The sequence below is a fragment of the Nerophis lumbriciformis genome, linkage group LG13 (assembly GCF_033978685.3).
Source record: "Nerophis lumbriciformis linkage group LG13, RoL_Nlum_v2.1, whole genome shotgun sequence".
Taxonomy (NCBI): Eukaryota; Metazoa; Chordata; class Actinopteri; order Syngnathiformes; family Syngnathidae; genus Nerophis; species Nerophis lumbriciformis.
The window spans coordinates 15,814,368-15,836,441 of record NC_084560.2 but is presented as its reverse complement, the minus strand read 5'-3'; the positions used below and the strand labels follow the sequence as shown (position 1 = coordinate 15,836,441).

The 22,074-nt window shown below is 44.1% G+C and overlaps 1 protein-coding gene across 3 annotated transcripts in view; it reads right to left on the bottom strand.

The window, feature by feature from the left end:
* rapgef4a (Rap guanine nucleotide exchange factor 4a) overlaps window positions 1-22,074 on the bottom strand; it is a 121,890-nt gene that overhangs the window by 73,563 nt on the left and 26,253 nt on the right. The window contains exon 1 of one of the 3 annotated variants that reach the window (XM_072914457.1): window positions 8,433-8,506. The exons of the other annotated variants lie outside the window; for them this stretch is intronic. The gene's annotated coding sequence lies outside the window, so the exon portion shown is untranslated. Of the gene's footprint in view, window positions 1-8,432; window positions 8,507-22,074 lie in introns of those variants that run through there. 3 annotated transcript variants of the gene reach the window in all.

Sequence of the window (22,074 nt, the reverse complement as noted above, 5' to 3'; positions counted from 1 at the left end):
TCTTGAAATTACTTGTAAAAGAATCTGAGGTTACCTGAGCTGATTACCGTATTTTTCGGAGTATAAGTCGCACCGGAGTATAAGTCGCACCGGCCGAAAATGCATAATAAAGAAGGAAAAATACATATATAAGTCGCACTGGAGTATAAGTCGCATTTTTGGGGGAAATGTATTTGATAAAACCCAACACCAAGAATAGACATTTGAAAGGCAATTTAAAATAAATAAAGAATAGTGAACAACAGGCTGAATAAGTGTACGTTATATGAGGCATAAATAACCAACTGAAAACGTGCCTGGTATGTTAACGTAACATATTATGGTAAGAGTCATTCAAATAACTATGACATATAGAACATGCTATACGTTTACCAAACAATCTGTCAATCCTAATCGCTAAATCCCATGAAATCTTATACGTCTAGTCTCTTACGTGAATGAGCAAAGTAATATTATTTGATATTTTACGGTAATGTGTTAATAATTTCACACATAAGTCGCTCCTGAGTATAAGTCGCACCCCCGCACAGAGTGGGCCAAACTATGAAAAAAACTGCCACTTATAGTCCGAAAAATACGGTACTTTGGAGGAATTTCAGTCCATTTTAGAGGATGGACAAACCACTTCTATTGGGCGTTGTACTTGTTTTTAAATTGTTTAAATTGTTATATGTACTTTTTGTAACTTTGTTTTGCTGCCCTCTTGTCCAGGTCACTCTTGGAAAAGGGATTTGAATCTCAATTAACTCATCAGCCCTGTTAATTCTGGCTGAGCAGTTCCTTATTACAACCTTGGTTTTGTATGCCCCACTTTTTGTATGACTATGTATTCAACTAAAAATGTTTTTTTTTTTTTTTTTAAGTTATTACGGTAGTTTTCAAATTTGGGAAATAAAAACCCCTTTCTCCAATAATCATCTGCTTCCCATTAAAACCCTGCAGTCTTTGCAGTTTAGGTAAATAAACTTTGTGCCTACAATAAAATAATTTGCAGTATTACAGTCACTGGAACAATACAATAAGCGTATGAAAAATGACATAAAAGATTAAATGTTTGGGTACCTCTCTGAGCTGCCACCTAAACGTGGTAGAGGAGTTTGCGTGTCCCAATGATCCTAGGAGCTATGTTGTCCGGGGGATTCTATGCCCCCTGGTAGGGTCTCCCAAGGCAAACTGGTCCTCGGTGAGGGATCAGACAAAGAGCAGCTCGAAGATCTCTATGAAGAACACTGACAAGGAACCCAGATTTCCCTCGCCCGGACGCGGGCCACCGGTGCCCCCCTCTGGAACCAGGCCCGTAGGTGGGGCACGATGGCGAGCGCCTGGTGGCCGGGCCTGTCCTCATGGGGCCCGGCCGGGCACAGCCGAAGAGGCAACGTGGGTCCCCCCTCCAATGGGCTCACCACCCATAGCAGGGGTCATAGAGGTCGGGTGCGATGTGAGCTGGGCGGCAGCCGAAGGCAGGGCACTTGGCGGTCCGATCCTCGGCTACAGAAGCTAGCTCTTGGGACGTGGAACGTCACCTCGCTGGGGGGGGGGGGTAGGAGCCTGAGCTAGTGCGCGAGGTGGAGAAGTTCCGGCTAGATATAGTCGGACTCACTTCGACGCACAGCAAGGGCTCTGGAACCAGTTCTCTCGAGAGGGGCTGGACTCTCTTCCACTCTGGCGTTGCCGGCAGTTAGAGGCGACGGGCTGGGGTGGAAATTCTTGTTTCCCCCCGGCTCAGAACCTGCACGTTGGAGTTCAACCCGGTGGACGAGAGGGTAGCTTCCCTCCGCCTTCGGGTGGAGGGACGGGTCCTGACTGTTGTTTGCGCTTACGCGCCAAACGGCAGTTCAGAGTACCCACCCTTTTTGGATTCACTCGAGGGAGTACTGGAGAGTGCTCCCCCGGGTGATTCCCTCGTCCTACTGGGGGACTTCAATGCTCATGTTGGCAGCGACAGTGAAACCTGGAGAGGCGTCATTGGGAAGAATGGCCGCCCGGATCTGAACCCGAGTGGTGTTTTGTTATTGGACTTTTGTGCCCGTCACATATTGTCCATAATGAACACCATGTTCAAACATAAGGGTGTCCATATGTGCACTTGGCACCAGGACACCCTAGGCCGCAGTTCCATGATCGACTTTGTAGTTGTGTCATCGGATTTGCGGCCTCATGTTTTGGACACTCGGGTGAAAAGAGGGGCGGAGCTTTCTACCGATCACCACCTGGTGGTGAGTTGGCTGCGATGGTGGGGGAGGATACCGGACAGACCTGGCAGGCCCAAACGCATTGTGAGGGTTTGCTAGGAACGTCTGGCAGAGTCTCCTGTCAGAGAGAGTTTCAATTCCCACCTCTGGAAAAACTTTGAACATGTCACGAGGGAGGTACTGGACATTGAGTCCAAATGGACCATGTTCCGCGCCTCTATTGTCGAGGCGGCTGATTGGAGCTGTGGCCGCAAGGTAGTTGGTGCTTGTCGTGGCGGTAATCCTAGAACCCGTTGGTGGACACCGGCGGTGAGGGATGCCGTCAAGCTGAAGAAGGAGTCGGGTTCTTTTGGCTCATAGGACTCCTGAGGCAGAGTTTTGCCCAACCAGTCTACATGTGTTTTGTGGACTTGGAGAAGGCATTCGACCGTGTCCCTCGGGAAGTCCTGTGGGGAGTGCTCAGAGAGTATGGGGTATCGGACTGTCTGATTGTGGCAGTCCGCTCCCTGTATGCTCAGTGCCAGAGCTTGGTCCGCATTGCCGGCAGTAAGTCGCACACGTTTCCAGTGAGGGTTGGACTCCGCCAAGGCTGCCCTTTGTCACAGATTCTGTTCATAACTTTTATGGACAGAAATACTAGGCACAGTCAAGGCGTTGAGGGGATCTGGTTTGGTGGCTGCAGGATTAGGTCTCTGCTTTTTGCAGATGATGTGGTCCTGATGGCTTCATCTGGCCAGGATCTTCAGCTCTCGCTGGATCGGTTGGGAGTTCGGTTGAAGCGACTGGGATGAGAATCAGCACCTCCAAGTCCGAGTCCATGGTTCTCGCCCGGAAAAGGGTGGAGTGCTATCTCCGGGTTGGGGAGGAGATCTTGCCCCAAGTGGAGGAGTTCAAGTACCTCGGAGTCTTGTTCACGAGTGAGGGAAGAGTGGATCGTGAGATCGACAGGCGGATCGGTGCGGCGTCTTCAGTAATGCGGACGCTGTATCGATCCGTTGTGGTGAAGAAGGAGCTGAGCCGGAAGGCAAAGCTCTCAATTTACCGGTCGATCTACGTTCCCATCCTCACCTATGGTCATGAGCTTTGGGTTATGACCGAAAGGACAAGATCACGGGTACAAGCGGCCGAAATGAGTTTCCTCCGCCGGGTGGCGGGGCTCTCCCTTAGAGATAGGGTGAGAAGCTCTGTCACCCGGGGGGAGCTCAAAGTAAAGCCGCTGCTCCTCCACATCGAGAGGAGCCAGATGATCGAGAGGTGTTTAGGGCACGTCCGACCGGTAGGAGGCCGCGGGGAAGACCCAGGACACGTTGGGAAGACTATGTCTCCCGGCTGGCCTGGGAACGCCTCGAGGTCCCACAGGAAGAGCTGGACGAAGTGGCTGGGTAGAGGGAAGTCTGGGCTTCCCTGCTTAGGCTGCTGCCCCCGCGACCCGACCTCGGATAAGCGGAGGAAGATGAATGGATGGATGGATGGATGTTTGGGTACTAATTTGTTTTATTACACTGTAGTTGTTTACATTTATCTATTTATCCATTTTTTTCACCGCCTATCCTCACTTGGGTCGCAGGTTAGCTGGAGTCTATCCCAGGGGACTTCGAGCGAGAGGCGGGGTGCACAGTAGACCAGCCAATCGACAAACAACCATTCACACTCACATTCATATCTATTGGCAATTTAAGGTATCAAATTAACTTCCATTCATCCATCCATCTTCTTCCGCTTATCCGAGGTCGGGCCGCGGGGGCAGCAGCCTAAGCAGGGAAGCCCAGACTTCCCTCTCCCCAGCCACTTCATCCAGGTCCTCCCGGGGGATCCCGAGGCGTTCCCAGGCCAGCCAGGAGAGATAGTCTTCCCAACGTGTCCTGGGTCTTCCCCGTGGCCTCCTACCAGTCGGACGTGCCCGAAACACCTTCCTAGGGAGGCATTCGGGTGGCATCCTGACCAAATGCCCGAACCACCTCATCTGGCTCCTCTCGATGTGGAGGAGCAGCGGCTTTACTTTGAGCTCCTCCCGGATGACAGAGCTTCTCACCCTATCTCTAAAGGGAGAGCCCCGCCACCCGGCGGAGGAAACTAATTTCGACCGCTTGTTCCCGTGATCTTGTCCTTTCGGTCATGACCATAGGTGAGGATGGGAACGTAGATCGACCGGTAAATCGTGAGCTTTGCCTTCCGGCTCAGCTCCTTCACCACAACGGATCGATACAGCGTCCGCATTACTGAAGACGCCGCACCGATCCGCCTGTCGATCTCACCATCCACTCTTCCCTCACTCGTGAACAAGACTCCGAGGTACTTGAACCCCTCCACTTGGGGCAAGATCTCCTCCCCAACCCGGAGATGGCACTCCACCCTTTTCCGGGAGAGAACCATGGACTCGGACTTGGAGGTGCTGATTCCCATCCCAGTCGCTTCACACTCGGCTGAGAACCGATCCAGTGAGAGCTGAAGATCCTGGCCAGATGAAGCCATCAGGACCACATCATCTGCAAATAGCAGAGACCTAATCCTGCAGCCACCAAACCAGACACCCTCATCGCCCTGACTGCGCCTAGAAATTCTGTTCATAAAGGTTATGAACAGAATCGGTGACAAAGGGCAGCCTTGGCGGAGTCCAACCCTCACTGGAAACGGGTCCGACTTACTGCCGGCAATGCGGACCAAGCTCTGACACTGATTATGCAGGGAGCGAACCGCCACAATCAGACAGTCCGTTACCCCATACTCTCTGAGCACGCCCCACAGGACTTCCCGGGGTACACGGTCGAATGCCTTCTCCAAGTCCACAAAACACATGTAGACTGGTTGGGCAAACTTTCATGCACCCTCAAGGACCCTGCCGAGAGTATCGAGCTGGTCCACAGTTCCACGACCAGGGCGAAAACCACACTGTTCCTCCTGAATCCGAGGTTCGACTATCCGGCGTAGCCTCCACTCCAGTACACCTGAATAGACCTTACCGGGAAGGCTGAGGAGTGTGATCCCACAATAGTTGGAACACACCCTCCGGTTCCTCTTCTTAAAGTGAGGAACCACCACCCTGGTCTGCCAATCCAGAGGTACCGCCCCCGATGTCCACGCGATGTTGCAGAGTCTTGTCAACCAAGACAGCCCCACAACATCCAGAGCCTTAAGGAACTCCGGGCGGATCTCATCGAATTAACTTAACATGCACATTTTTAGAATGTGGGAGAAAGCCGGAGTACCTGGAGGAAACCCACGCACACAAGGTAAACTCCACGGGCATGCAAACTCCACACAGAGTTGTCGAAAAAGAGATCGAACGCAGATCTTCCAGAACTCCTGACTGTGTGGCCTACATGCTAAACACTGGGACACCAAGCGGCCTTCACATGTAGCTAAATACCAGAAACTGCATGCAGCTAACGCATGCAGTTCTACACCATAGTGAACTACAACTACAACACAAACATATTTAAACTGTTTTTAGCCTATTTTACAGCAATTTTCTAGCTTTGCCAGCTCAATTTGAGTCCGAAGAAAGCGATGTGTGACGCCAAGAAGATGAACCAACAAAGTAAAGTGGATATTATGTTTTGCTCCTAATCAGTGTCACGACCTGGCTGTTAAAGTTAAGAAATGTTGTCATTTCAAACTGTGAGTACACCACAAGGCTAGTGACAGTGTGTGTGCGTGTCGGCAGGGCGCCTACAAATAAGGACAGTTTACTTAATTGTTGTTTGACTTTGTTATTTAATAGAACGTTGTTATATTTGTCTGATATACAATACTTTATAGCTACTTATATTTAGAGATGTCTGATAATATCGGCCTGCCGATAATATCGGCCGATAAATACGTTAAAATGTAATATCGGAAATTATCGGTATCGTTATTTTTATTATCGGTATCGTGGTTTTTTTTGTTTTGTTTTTTTAATTAAATCAACATAAAAAACACAAGATACACTTACAATTAGTGCACCAACCCAAAAAACCTTCCTTCCCCATTTACACTCATTCACACAAAAGGGTTGTTTCTTTCTGTTATTAATATTCTGGTTCCTACATTATATATCAATATATATCAATACAGTCTGCAAGGGATACAGTCCGTAAGCACACATGATTGTGCGTGCTGCTGGTCCACTAATAGTACTAACCTTTAACAGTTAATTTTATTCATTTTCATTAATTACTAGTTTCTGTGTAACAGTTTTTATATTGTTTTACTTTCTTTTTTTATTCAAGAAAATGTTTTTATTTTATTTATCTTATTTTATTTTATTATTATTTTTTAAAAGTACCTTATCTTCACCATACCTGGTTGTCCAAATTAGGCATAATAATGTGTTAATTCCACGACTGTATATATCGGTTGATATCGGTATCGGTAATTAAAGAGTTGGACAATATCGGATATCGGCAAAAAGCCGATATCGGACATCCCTACTTATATTGTGTTCAACGTATACAAACTTTTTGGATGGACTTTTATCAAGGTGGCAACTAAATTTTCACGTTTACATTGTCAAAATGTGCTTCAATATACAAACTTTTCTATGTATGAACCCTGTTCAAGAACCAATTAAGTTCGTAAGGCAGAGTACCCCTGTAATTTGTTCAAGGTACTTGCTGACGACCTACTGCTGTGTCATTTCTAATCAGTACCACATTCTATCACTTAAATGGCTTTAACTACCGTATTTTCCGCACTATAAGGCGCACCTAAAAACCACAAATTTTCTCAAAAGCTGACAGTGCGCCTTATAACCCGGTGCGCTTTATATATGGATAAATATTAAGATTCATTTTCATAAAGTTTCGGTCTCGCAACTTCGGTAAACAGCCGCCATCTTTTTTCCCGGTAGAACAGGAAGCGCTTCTTCTTCTACGCAAGCAACCGCCAAGGTAAGCACCCGCCCCCATAGAACAGGAAGCGCTTCTTCTTCTACTGTAAGCAACCACCCGCCCGCGTAGAAGAAGAAAAAGCGCGCGGATATCACCGTACGTTTCATTTCCTTTGTGTGTTTACATCTGTAAAGACCACAAAATGGCTCCTACTAAGCGACAGGTATCCGGTTCATGAAAAGACGCAATCTCTCCATCCGCACACGGATTACTATTTCACAGCAACTGATATTCCTGTGAACCGCACTGTGGATACAACGGGAGCACGTACGGTGAATATTCGCACCACAGGGAATGAGAAGTCATCCTTCACTGTGGTTCTAGCTTGCCATGCTAATGGCCAGAAACTTCCACCCATGGTGATATTCAAAAGGAAGACCTTGCCAAAAGAGACCTTTCCAGCCGGCGTCATCATAAAAGCTAACTCGAAGGGATGGATGAAGAAAAGATGAGCGAGTGGTTGAGGTACGTTTAAGTTTACGCGAAGAGGCCGGGTGGCTTTTTTCACGCAGCTCTGTCCATGTTGATATACGTATGTTTGTGATTGCACATTTGCGTACATTTTGGGAGTGAACAGAGTTGTTAGAACGCTGGTTTTTAATATATTATTAAAGTTTGACTGACCTATCTGACTGTTTTTTTGACATTCCTTTAGCGCAGTTAGATGCGGTTTACAACACGGGGCGGCTTATAGGTGGACAAAATTTTGAAATATGCCGTTCATTGAAGGCGCGGCTTATAACCCAGGGCGCCTTATGGTGCGGAAAATACGGTACCAGTAAACCACCCTGGAGAGTGGCTTGGGAGGGAGTTTGTCTACAGAGCTGGCGGGCATTTTCTCAAGTTGAATGCCGTCAGAACAAGAAACTCTTATAAACTCTGGCAAGAGTAAATAAGAGAAAGTGGCAGCAATCTATTCCATCAAGTTTCACAATGGAGAGAGCCAAATAAGTGATCTGTCAACAAGTCTGCACATTTTCAGTTGGTAACACTTCAGTCCCAGGAAATCTGACAATAGAAAATCAAAGTAAAGCTGTTGATGGTCGTCATGTTTTTTTGGCTGCAGAAACATTTGTGGAACCCAACTGAGGGCAAACACAAAGAACATTATTTTGGAAAACAGATTAAAAAAAACAAAAAAACTCTGACACTGAGAAATCACACTTTGATTTAGTTTTAAACACAAATAAACAACAGCGGATATGTCAAATTAATTTGAACCAAACTGCCCGCCAAATTTGTCAGCCCCGCAATGACTCTGAAATGAAGCAGATCTCTTCCACGTAATGTGCTAATTGAGCATGCTCACTCCTAAGCAGGTCACAACTAAAATAGAATAAAATTAGAAACAAACGATGGTGAAACAAACCTTGTTAGGAGGTGGCTGAGGGGATGTAAAGTCTGCTTGTATTTCCACATGAGATGCAGCCACGCAAGTGCATTGACACACACACACACACACACACACACACACACACACTCTTGTATTTGTTACCTTCTTGAGACCTGAGAAAAATGCCTACCACTTTAGGACCACCCTTTCTAGATATATAAAGATTAGTATTTACAACATTAATAATATATACATGCTATGCCAATATAAAAACGCTTGTTGTGAAAAATTAGTTGGAATTTCACAAGAAAAAGTTCACAATTTCACAAGAAAAACATAAAATTTTGGCAGTATTATAATTAGTCGTAATTTTACTCAACGCAAGTCAAAATTGTACAAGAAAAATTGAACATTTGTGCAATATGATAAAAGTTGGAATTTGACTAAATAACAGTCGTGATTTTACAAGAAAAGGCTTACAATTTTGGCAATTTTATAAAAAGAGTCGTAAATTTACTCGACAAAAGTCACAATTTTATAAGGAAACGTTAAAATTTGACTTGGCAAAATTATGACAAAAGTCATAATTTTACTCAAAACAATTCACTATTTTACAAGAAAAACAAAAAAATTGGCAATATTGTGATAAAAGTCAGAATTTTATATTACAAATGTCGCCATTTTGCATTAAAAAGTAATCATTTTACATTATAAAAGTAATTTTACGAGAAAATATTGCAATATTACAGAAACAGAAAGAATATGAGAAATTGTTCCCAATTTTATAAGAAAAAAGTCGACACATCCATCCATCCATCCATCTTCTTCCGCTTATCCGAGGTCGGGTCGCGGGGGCAGCAGCCTAAGCAGGGAAGCCCAGGCTTCCCTCTCCCCAGCCACTTCGTCCAGCTCTTCCTGTGGGACCCCGAGGCGTTCCCAGGCCAGCCGGGAGACATAGTCTTCCCAACGTGTCCTGGGTCTTCCCCGCGGCCTCCTACCGGTCGAACGTGCCGTAAACACCTTCCTAGGCAGGCGTTCGGGTGGCATCCTGACCAGATGCCCGAACCACCTCATCTGGCTCCTCTCGATGTGGAGGAGCAGCGGCTTTACTTTGAGCTCCCCCCGGATGGCAGAGCTTCTCACCCTATCTCTAAGGGAGAGCCCCGCCACCCGGCGGAGGAAGCTCATTTCAGCCGCTTGTAACCGTGATCTTGTCCTTTCGGTCATAACCCAAAGCTCATGACCATAGGTGAGGATGGGAACGTAGATCGACCGGTAAATCGAGAGCTTCGCCTTCCGGCTCAGCTCCTTCTTCACCACAACGGATCGATACAGCGTCCGCATTACTGAAGACGCCGCACCGATCCGCCTGTCGATCTCACCATCCACTCTTCCCTCACTCGTGAACAAGACTCCGAGGTACTTGAACTCCTCCACTTGGGGCAAGATCTCCTCCCCAACCCGGAGATGGCACTCCACCCTTTTCCGGGCGAGAACCATGGACTCGGACTTGGAGGTGCTGATTCTCATCCCAGTCGCTTCACACTCAGCTGCGAACCGATCCAGTGAGAGCTGAAGATCCTGGCCAGATGAAGCCATCAGGACCACATCATCTGCAAAAAGCAGAGACCTAATCCTGCAGCCACCAAACCAGATCCCCTCAACGCCTTGACTGCGCCTAGAAATTCTGTCCATAAAAGTTATAAACAGAATCGGTGACAAAGGGCAGCCTTGGCGGAGTCCAACCCTCACTGGAAACGTGTCCGACTTACTACCGGCAATGCGGACCAAGCTCTGGCACTGATCATACAGGGAGCGGACTGCCACAATCAGACAGTCCGATACCCCGTACTCTCTGAGCACTCCCCACAGGACTTCCCGAGGGACACGGTCGAATGCCTTCTCCAAGTCCACAAAACACATGTAGACTGGTTGGGCAAACTCCCATGCACCCTCAAGGACCCTGCCGAGAGTATAGAGCTGGTCCACAGTTCCACGACCAGGACGAAAACCACACTGTTCCTCCTGAATCCGAGGTTCGACTATCCGGCGTAGCCTCCTCTCCAGTACACCTGAATAGACCTTACCGGGAAGGCTGAGGAGTGTGATCCCACGATAGTTAGAACACACCCTCCGGTTCCCCTTCTTAAAGAGAGGAACCACCACCCCGGTCTGCCAATCCAGTGGTACCGCCCCCGATGTCCACGCAATGCAGCAGAGTCTTGTCAACCAAGACAGCCCCACAGCATCCAGAGCCTTAAGGAACTCCGGGCGGATCTCATCCACCCCCGGGGCCTTGCCACCGAGGAGCTTTTTAACTACCTCAGCAACCTCAGCCCCAGAAATAGGAGAGCCCACCACAGACTCCCCAGGCACTGCTTCCTCATGGGAAGACGTGTTGGTGGGATTGAGGAGGTCTTCGAAGTATTCCCTCCACCGATCCACAACATCCGCAGTCGAGGTCAGCAGAACACCATCCTCGCCATACACGGTGTTGATAGTGCACCTTCCTGAGGCGGCGGATGGTGGTCCAGAATTGCTTCGAAGCCATCCGGAAGTCGTTTTCCATGGCCTCACCGAACTCCTCCCATGTCCGAGTTTTTGCCTCTGCGACCGCTGAAGCCGCACACCGCTTGGCCTGTCGGTACTTGTCCGCTGCCTCAGGAGTCCTATGAGCCAAAAGAACCCGATAGGACTCCTTCTTCAGCTTGACGGCATCCCTCACCGCCGGTGTCCACCAACGGGTTCTAGGATTACCGCCACGACAAGCACCAACTACCTTGCAGCCACAGCTCCAATCAGCCGCCTCGACAATAGAGGCGCGGAACATGGTCCATTCGGACTCAATGTCCAGCACCTCCCTCGTGACATGTTCAAAGTTCTTCCGGAGGTGGGAATTGAAACTCTCTCTGACAGGAGACTCTGCCAGACGTTCCCAGCAAACCCTCACAATGCGTTTGGGCCTGCCAGGTCTGTCCGGTATCCTCCCCCACCATCGCAGCCAACTCACCACCAGGTGGTGATCGGTAGAAAGCTCCGCCCCTCTTTTCACCCGAGTGTCCAAAACATGAGGCCGTAAATCCGATGACACAACTACAAAGTCGATCATGGAACTGCGGCCTAGGGTGTCCTGGTGCCAAGTGCACAATGGACACCCTTATGTTTGAACATGGTGTTCGTTATGGACAATCGGTGACGGGCACAAAAGTCCAATAACAAAACACTGCTCGGGTTCAGATCCGGGCGGCCATTCTTCCCAATCACGCCTCTCCAGGTTTCACTGTCGCTGCCAACATGAGCATTGAAGTCCCCCAGTAGAACGAGGGAATCACCCGGGGGAGCACTCTCAAATACTCCCTCGAGTGAATCCAAAAAGGGTGGGTACTCTGAGCTGCGGTTTGGCGCGTAAGCGCAAACCACAGTCAGGACCCGTTCCCCCACCCGAAGGCGGAGGGAAGCTACCCTCTCGTCCACTGGGTTGAACTCCAACGTACAGGCTCTGAGCCGGGGGGAAACAAGAATTGCCACCCCAGCCCGTCGCCTCTCACTGCCGGCAACGCCATAGTGGAAGAGAGTCCAGTCCCTCTCGAGAGAACTGGTTCCAGAGCCCTTGCTGTGCGTCGAAGTGAGTCCGACTATATCTAGCCGGAACTTCTCCACCTCGCGCACTAGCTCAGGCTCCTTCCCCCCCAGCGAGGTGACGTTCCACGTCCCAAGAGCTAGCTTCTGTAGCCGAGGATCGGACCGCCAAGTGCCCTGCCCTCGGCTTCCGCCCAGCTCACATCGCACCCGACCTCTATGACCCCTGCTATGGGTGGTGAGCCCATTGGAGGGGGGACCCACGTTGCCTCTTCGGGCTGTGCCCGGCCGGGCCCCATGGGGACAGGCCACCAGGCGCTCGCCATCGTGCCCCACCTCCGGGCCTGGCTCCAGAGGGGGGCCCCGGTGACCCGCGTCCGGGCAAGGGAAATCTGGGTTCCTTGTTTGTTTTCTTCATAAAGGTCTTCGAGCTGCTCTTTGTCTGATCCCTCACCTGGGACCAGTTTGTCTTGGGAGACCCTACCAGGGGGCATAAAGCCCCCGGACAACATAGCTCCTAGGATCATTGGGTTACGCAAACTCCTCTACCACGTTAAGGTGGCAGCTCAGAGAGGAGAGTCGACACATTTTTGAGTCGACAAATTTTTTTTTTTTTTTTTTTTTTTTGTAATATGTTTTTAATCTTCATTATTTACTTCAAGTTATTACAGTATGTCGCTATATACATATTTATTTAATTTTTTTTTATTTTTTTTTATATTAAATAAATATGTATATAGCGACATACTGTAATAACTTGAAGTAAATAATGAAGATTAAAAACATATTACAAAAAAATTTAAAATAAAATAAAATAAATAATTATTTTTCTCACAAAGTCGACACATTGTGAGAAAAATAATTATTTATTTATTTTTAATTTTTTGTTTGTAATATGTTTTTAATCTTCATTATTTACTTCAAGTTATTACAGTATGTCGCTATATACATATTTATTTAATTTTTTTAATTAATTTTGGCCAAAAGGGGCGCATTTCAATTTCTTACACACACTTGTTATTTCATATGTTGACCAGAAGGGGAGCACTTTCAAAACCGACGCAGTCAATTTGAAAAATCCCTCCTTTTTGGGACCACCCTCATTTTGATAGATGTCACCAGTAGGGGTGCAAATGAGACATGGTCTATTAGATGCAATGTTATTGGGACCATGATTTATGTCATCACTTCTTCACACCTCCTCATATGGAAGGTACTTTTCCTTCTTCATGTCCCAAGAAAGGTAGAAATACAAGAACACACACACACACACACACACACACACATACACACACACATTCTTGTAATTTTTACCTTCTTGAGACCTCTGAAAAATGCCTACCTCTATAGGACCACCCTTTTTAGATATATAAAGATGTGTATTTACAACATTAATAATATATACATACTATGCCAATATAAAAAAGCTTGTTGTGAAAAATGAGTTGGAATTTCACAAGATAAAGGTCACAATTTCACAAGAAAAACGTAGAATTTTGGCAGTATTATAATAAAAGTCGTAATTTTACTCAACGCAAGTCAAAATTGTACAAGAAAAACTGAACATTTGTGCAATATTATGATAAAAGTTGGAATTTTACTCAATAACAGTCGCGATTTTACAAGAAAAGGGTTACAATTTTGGCAATTTTATGAAAAGAGTCGTAATTTTACTCGACAAAAGTCACAATTTTATAAGGAAATGTTAGAATTTGGCTTGGCAAAATTATGACACAAGTCAAAATTTTACTCAAAAAATGTCACTGTGGAGGGAGGTGTGGCCAGTGCGCCTGCAGGAGCAAAGGTCACCACCTCTGTCTATGGTACTGAGGACGAGCACCATCGGATAGGGGCGGGGCATGGGCTGACGGCGAGACACAGCTGGCAGGTGATTAGATTTCACAGGTGGTACGTGTTAATCTAATCATCTGTTGTCTTTAACAGTAAGCGGCCGGGAGCAGGAGGGGAGAGAGGATACGGACGTGGCTGAAAAGTTGCGTCCTGCTGGAGAGAAAACTTGTGATAAAATCTATGTACATTAAAACCTGGTTAAAAACTGCACGCTTGGCTCCGGTGCTGTGTCTAACAGTGGAACAGCGGGGAAGCAACTTCCACAGTTACTATTTTACAAGGGAAAAAAAATTGCCAATATTGTGATAAACGTCTGAATTTTAAATGACAAATGTCGCCATTTTGCATTAAAAAGTAATACTTTTACATTAAAAAGGTTATTTTACGAGAAAATATTGCAATTGTACAGAAACTGAAAGAATATGAGAAATTGTTCCCAATTTTATAAGAAAAAAGTCGACATATTGTGAGAAAAATAATTATTTATTTATTTTTAATTTTTTGTTTGTAATATGTTTTTAATCTTCATTATTTACTTCAAGTTATTACAGTATGTCGCTATATACATTTTTATTTTATTTTTTAAATACATTTTGGCCAAAGGGGGCGCATTTCAATTTCTTACACACACTTGTTATTTCATATGTTGACCAGAAAGGGAGCACTTTCAAAACCGACACAGTCAATTAGAAAAATCCCTCCTTTTTGGGACCACCCTCATTTTGATAGATGTCACCAGCAGGGGTGCAAATGAGACATTGTCTATTAGATGCAATGTTATTGGGACCATGATTTATGTCATCACTTGTTCACACCTCCTCATATGGAAGATACTTTTCCTTGTTCATGTCTCAAGAAGGGTTGAAATACAAAAGAACACACACACACACACACACATGCACACACACACATTCTTGTAATTGTTACCTTCTCGAGACCTCTGAAAAATGCCTACCTCTTTAGGACCGCCCTTTCTAGATATATAAAGATTTGTATTTACAACATTAATAATATATACAAACTATGCAAATATAAAAAAAAGCTTGTTGTAAAAAATGAGTTGGAATTTTACAAGAAAAAGGTCACAATTTCACAAGAAAAACTTAGAATTTTGGCAGTATTATAATAAAAGTCGTCATTTTTCTCAACGCAAGTCAAAATTGTACAAGAAAAACTGAACATTCGTGCAATATTATGATACAAGTTGGAATTTTACTCAATAACAGTCGCGATTTTACAAGAAAAGGCTTGCAATTTTGGCAATTTTATGAAAAGAGGCGTACATTTACTCGACAAAAGTCACAATTTTATAAGGAAACGTTAAAATTTGACTTGGCAAAATTATGACAAGTCAGAATTTTACTCAAAAAATGTCACTGTGGCCAGCGCACCTGCAGGAGCAAAGGTCACCGCCTCTGTCTGTGGTGCTGAGGACGAGCACCATCGGATAGGGGCGGGGCATGGGCTGACGGCGAGACAGAGCTGGCAGGTGATTAGATTTCACAGGTGGTACGTGTTAATCTAATCATCTGTTGTCTTTAACAGTAAGCGGCTGGGAGCAGGAGGGGAGAGAGGATACGGACATGGCTGAAAAGTCGCGTCCTGCTGGAGAGAAAACTTGTGATAAAATCTATGTACTTTAAAACCTGGTTAAAAACTGCACGCTTGGCTCCGGTGCTGTGTCTAACAGTGGAACTGCGGGGAAGCAACTTCCACAGTCACTATTTTACAATAACTTTTTTTGGGGCAATATTGTGATAAAAGTCCGAATTTTAAATGACAAATGTCGCCATTTTACATTAAAAAGTAATAATTTTACATTAAAAAAGTAATAATTTTAGGAGAAAATATTGCCATATTACAGAAACAGAAAGAATATGAGAAATTGTTCCCAATTTTATAAGAAAAAAGTCGACATATTGTGAGAAAATTAATATTTTTGGGGGTTTTTTTTGTTTGTAATTTGTTTTTAATCTTCATTATTTACTTCGTTATTACAGTATGTCGCTATATAGATATTTATTTATTATTTTTAATTAATTTTGGCCAAAGGGGGCGCATTTCAATTTCTTACACACACACTTGTTATTTCATATATTGACCAGAGGGGGAGCACTTTTAGAAGCGACACACCGTCAATTAAAAAAATCCCTCCTTTTTGGGACCACCCCTATTTTGATGGATGTCACCAGAACGGCTGCAAATGAGACATTGTCTATTAGATGCAATGTTATTGGGACCATGATTTATGTCATCACTTGTTCACACCTCCTCATATGGAAGACACTTTTCCTTCTTCATGTCTCAAGGGTAGAAATGCCACACACACACACACACACACACACACACACACACACACACACACACACACACACACACACACACTCACACTCACACTCTTGAAATTGTTACCTTCTTGAGACCTCCGAAAAATGCCTACCTCTTTAGGACCACCCTTTCTACATATATAAAGATGTGTATTTACAACATTAATAATATATACATACTATACACATATAAAAAAGCTCGTTGTGAAAAATGAGTTGGAATTTCACAAGAAAAAGGTCACAATTTCACAAGAAAAGCTGAATTTTGGCAGTAATTAGTCGTAATTTTACTCAACGCAAGTCAAAATTGTACAAGAAAAACTGAACATTTGTGCAATATTATGATAAAAGTTGGAATTTTACTCAATAACGCAGTTTTTACAAGAAAAGCTTAACATTTTGACAATTTTATGAAAAGAGTCGTAATTTTACCCGATAAAAATCACAAATTTATAAGGAAACGTAAAAATGTTACTTGGCAAAATTGTGACAAAAGTCATAATTTTACTCAAAAAAATACACTATTTTACAAGAAAAAATAAATAAAATTGGCAATATTGTGATAAAAGTCCAAAATTTATATTACAAATGTCGCCATTTTGCATTAAAAAGTAATAATTTTACATAAAAGTAATAATTTTACGAGAAAATATTGCAATATTACAGAAACAGAAAGAATATGAGAAATTGTTTTATAAATTTTATAAGAAAAAACACATTGTGAGAAAAATATATATTTTTATTTTTTTTTTTTTTTGTAATTTGTTTTTAAACCTTCATGTTTCATGTTATTACAGTATGTCTCTATATAAATATTTATTTGATTTTTTAAATTTAATTTTGGCCAAATGGGGCGCATTTCAATTTCTTACACACACACGTGTTATTACATATGTTGGCCTGAGGGGGAGCACTTCAAATTTCTTACACACACTTGTTATTTCATATGTTGACCAGAGGGGGAGCACTTTTAAAACCGACACAGTAAATTTGAAAAATCCCTCATTTTTGGTACCACCCTCATTTAGGTAGATTTCACCACCCGGAGACATTGTCTATTAGATGCAATGTTATTGGGACCATGATTTATGTCATCACTTGTTCACACCTCCTCATATGGAAGATACTTTTCTTTCTTCATGTCTCAAGAAGGGTAGAAATACGAGAACACACACACACACACACACACACACACACACACACACACACACACACACACACACACACACACACACACACACACACACACACACACACACACACACACACACACACACTCTGTGATTTATCAGCTCCACTGCCCTTCTGTCCCAGAGGAAATGCACTGTCTCATTCAGGAAACCAAGTCAGGGCAGCAGCTCAGAGATGAATATGAATCCTTCAATTGCAGGTCTTTAGTAACATGCATAACATCCAGTATTTTGCATGTGGAAATAGAACAAGTCTGTCATTGAGTTGGACATAAGATCATTTAAAACATTTCACACAAATAAGCAATTACTGTCTTGAAAGCTCATTACAAACAGTGGCCAACACCTGAAGCTGAGAGTTAATAGCATAAAATAAGAACAAGGGACGAATTATACCGCCAACAAGACTCTTCTTAAACCACCCACGCTTTGGCTTGTACAACCATGCCTTGGCCACACTTTTATCATTTCCAAGGCAGCAAGGAAGAGTCAAACTTGGTCGGTGGAAAATAAAACCAGCGTGGGAAGCTGCCTTATGTCAAGTGTTGACATTAAAACTGGTGTGTTCAAAACATTCAGCGGTAACTGTTGGGGTTTAGCATGGCATATATAGGTAGGTAGGTAGGAGCTGTTACAAGAGTGCAATAATAATACATTATGTAAGTATGCTTGTAAGTACAGTATGAGGCATTCATTCCAGCATCCAGTGTGTTGTTTTCTTGTGGATAGTTAACAACACAATTAGTGTACTTGCTCTCTGTCTTGGTTAAATTGGAAAACAGTAGTTTTTCCTCAAATGTATTAACCTTCAAAAAGGCAACACCATCTAAATATGAATATAAACAGTCCAGTGGTGTGCACACATGGACACAATAGGGTATATGGACACACAACTAGTGTGTACTTGCTCCCCCTAGTGGTTAAATGAGTCAACAGCTGTTCACCTCACATCAGTATTTGAAACCCACACAAAACATCCTTTCATGTCTTGTAGGACTTGTCCTCATTAGGGTCACAGGTGTGCTGGAGCCTAGCCCAGCTGACTGCTCAGCAACCAATCACAGGGCACACATAGAATAACAACTCACATTTACAACTATGGACAATTAAGTCATACTTGCCAACCTTGAGACCTCCGATTTCGGGAGGTGGGGGAGTGGGGGCGTGGTCGGGGGTGGGGCGGGGCGTGGTTGGGGGCGTGGTTAAGAGGGGAGGAGTATATTGACAGCTAGAATTCACCAAGTCAAGCATTTCATATATATATATATATATATATAGATATCTACATCCTGAAAATATGCAAACAAACTGTGTTTAGATAATTGATACTTTAAACTTGCATAAACAAATATTAAGGAATATAACATAACTTGGCTTCTGAGAGTTTCAAAATGTAATGAATAAAATAAAAAGTTGTTGATAAACAAGCAATTATTTTAATAATTAAATATGGTCATTTTAAATTAATTATTATGATAATTTAAAATCAATTATTTGAAATATGTGTATTTTAATGTATAATTCTGTGGCTGGATGTAATAAGGAGTCACGAAAAAATACAAACAAAAATGCAATTCATTTTGATGTTTTTAGCAAAATATAGTAAAAATTTATTTAGTTTTTTTTTGTTTTTTTAATTAATAAATATATTTATTTTTAGGTAAGGTAAACATAATAATACAATTTATCTCTAGTCTGGATGATTTAGTTCTTGTCACCCTGTTGTCCTCACGTCATGAAAAAAGGCTGTCCTCACTCAGGTCCGCATGGAGCTGGAGGGGGCGTGGCTTCCAGCTCCGGCTGAAAATCGGGAGATTTTCGGGAGAATATTTGTCCCGGGAGGTTTTCGGGAGAGGCGCTGAATTTCGGGAGTCTCCCGGAAAATTCGGGAGTGTTGGCAAGTATGAATTAAGTGCTATTCAACCAATGGCCCCAGGGGCCAAATGCAGCATGGGAATGACACCATAATTTCGCCACACCTAGTGTGTGTGTGACAATCATTGGTACTTTAACTTTAACAATGGCAAATATTTGCATTAAAACTTTGACATTGCTAGCAAACATAGAACACATTCTAACCAAGGCGTTCCTCAAGGCACTTTTTAGGTCCTCTCCTTTATGGCAGTTTTGTTTCGGAATGTGATTTACTGTATTTAACTAAGGTTTTGCTGTAGCTTGTTTACTTCAGATACAGTCAGTAGTCATTTGTTCAACTTTAGTTGTACTAGTGGTGTTCCTCAAGGTCGCATTTGAGGTCCTCTCTTTTTCTCAGCTCCAGCTATACGGTATACCATCAAAGTTTGTCAACATCTTCAGAGCCCTGTACCACAACTCCACCCGTCGAGTGAAAACCACCAACAGCACAACCGACGACTTTGACATTGTGACCGGGGTAAGACAGGGTCGCATCTTGTCTCCCTTACTGTTCATCATTGTCATAGACTTTTTCATGAGGAAGTCTGTCGTCGGAGCAAACCTCGGCATTAAAGGGGAACATTATCACAATTTCAGAAGGGTTAAAACCATTAAAAATCAGTTCCCAGTGGCTTATTTTATTTTTTGAAGTTTTTTTCAAAATTTTACCCATCACGCAATATCCCTAAAAAAAGCTTCAAAGTGCCTGATTTTAACCATCGTTATATACACCCGTCCATTTTCCTGTGACGTCACACAGTGATGCCAATACAAACAAACATGGCGCATAGAACAGCAAGGTATAGCAACATTAGCTTGGATTCAGACTCGGATTTCAGCGGCTTAAGCGATTCAACAGATTACGCATGTATTGAAACGGATGGTTGTAGTGTGGAGGCAGGTAGCGAAAACTAAATTGAAGAAAAAACTGAAGCTGAAACTGAAACCATATCGGTTTGAACCGTATGCAAGCAAAACCGACGAAAACGACACGACAGCCAGCGACACGAGAGAAAGCCAGGACGAATTCGGCGATCGTCTTCTAACCAACGATTGGTATGTGTTTGTTTGGCATTAAAGGAAACTAACAACTATGAACTAGGTTTACAGCATATGAAATACATTTGGCAACAACATGCACTTTGAGAGCGCAGACAGCCCAGTTTTCATCAATTAATATATTCTGTAGACATACCCTCATCCGCTCTCTTTTCCTGAAGTTGATCTGTCCAGTCCAGTTGGAAATGCATCTGCTTTGAGTGTCGCAGGATATCCACACATTCTTGCCATCTCTGTCGTAGCATAGCTTTCGTCGGTAAAGTGTGCGGCACAAACGTCCAATTTCTTGCCACTTTCGCATCTTTGGGCCACTGGTGCCACTTGAATCCGTCCCTGTTCGTGTTGTTACACCCTCCGACAACACACCGACGAGGCATGATGTCTCCAAGGTACGGAAAACAGTCGAAAAAACGGAAAATAACAGAGCTGATTTGACTCGGTGTTTGAAATGTGTTTGAGAAAATGGCGGATTGCTTCCCGATGTGACGTCACGTTGTGACGTCATCGCTCCGAGAGCGAATAATAGAAAGGCATTTAATTCGCGAAAATTCACCCATTTAGAGTTTGGAAATCGGTTAAAAAAATATATGGTCTTTTTTCTGCAACATCAAGGTATATATTGACACTTACATAGGTCTGGTGATAATGTTCCCTTTTAAGTGGGGAGGGGGCAGACTGGCAGATCAGGACTTTGCGGACGACTTGGCTCTGCTTAGCCATTCCTACGCTGCGCTCCAAAAATTGACCAACAATCTGCATGAGCAAGGGGAAAAAGTCGTCCTACGTATAAGCCAAGAGAAGACCAAGGCCATGACCGTCGCACAAGACCAAAACGTTCCACTGCTCACCGTAGGCGAACAAGGCATAGAGTACATTGAGAACTTCACGTATCTTGGAAGCAACATCTCAAACACTGGAGACGCAGAAAAAGATGTTCAGTCCAGAATCGGAAAAGCTGCAATAGTCTTCCAATGCCTCCGGAACATCTGGTCATCAAAATCTATCAGTACGTCCACAAAGCTGCGCCTCTATGTCAGTGGTCATCCCTACAGTCACCTATGCCTGTGAGACGTGGATGAAGACATCAAGCATTACTAACAAGCTGGATGTCTTCCTCCGACGGTGCCTCAGATACATCTTGAGGATCTCATGGAGAGACCTCATCACCAATGAAGAGGTGATGAGAAGGGCAGGGGTAGCACTATTGTCTGACATAGTCTCTGACATGAGAAGGAGAATGGCTCGACACGTACTCCGACTGCCAAGAGAGAGACCGGCAAGTGTGGCAATGGACTGGGTGCCAGAAGGGGGTAAGAGGAAGAGAGGACGGCCGAAGAAGACGTGGAGACAAACAGCCAAGGAAGACCTCAGAGAGATGGGAGTCAGCTCGCATGGAGCAAGAAGGATCGCCAGGGACCAGAATGGAGGGGACTCGTCGCCCAATGTTCCAACAGGAATGGGAGGAACTAAGTCTAAGTAAGTAAGTCTTTTTCTCATTTGGGCTACTCAACTGGTGACCCATGATCTCAGTCCAAAAACTGACACTCAACATTTTTGCAGCAGGTCCTTAAAAACAGCAGAGCGTGCCTGTAATTCTGACAAAAATAAATAGACCAAAATCAATGGTTTACTGCAGACATGGGCAAATTAAGCCCTGGGGGCCACATGCGGGCCCTTAAGCTTTTCAATCTGGCCCGCCGGACATTCCCAAAAAAATGTTCTCGATGTTTAAGATGTAAAGTGTAGCTGCCATTATGA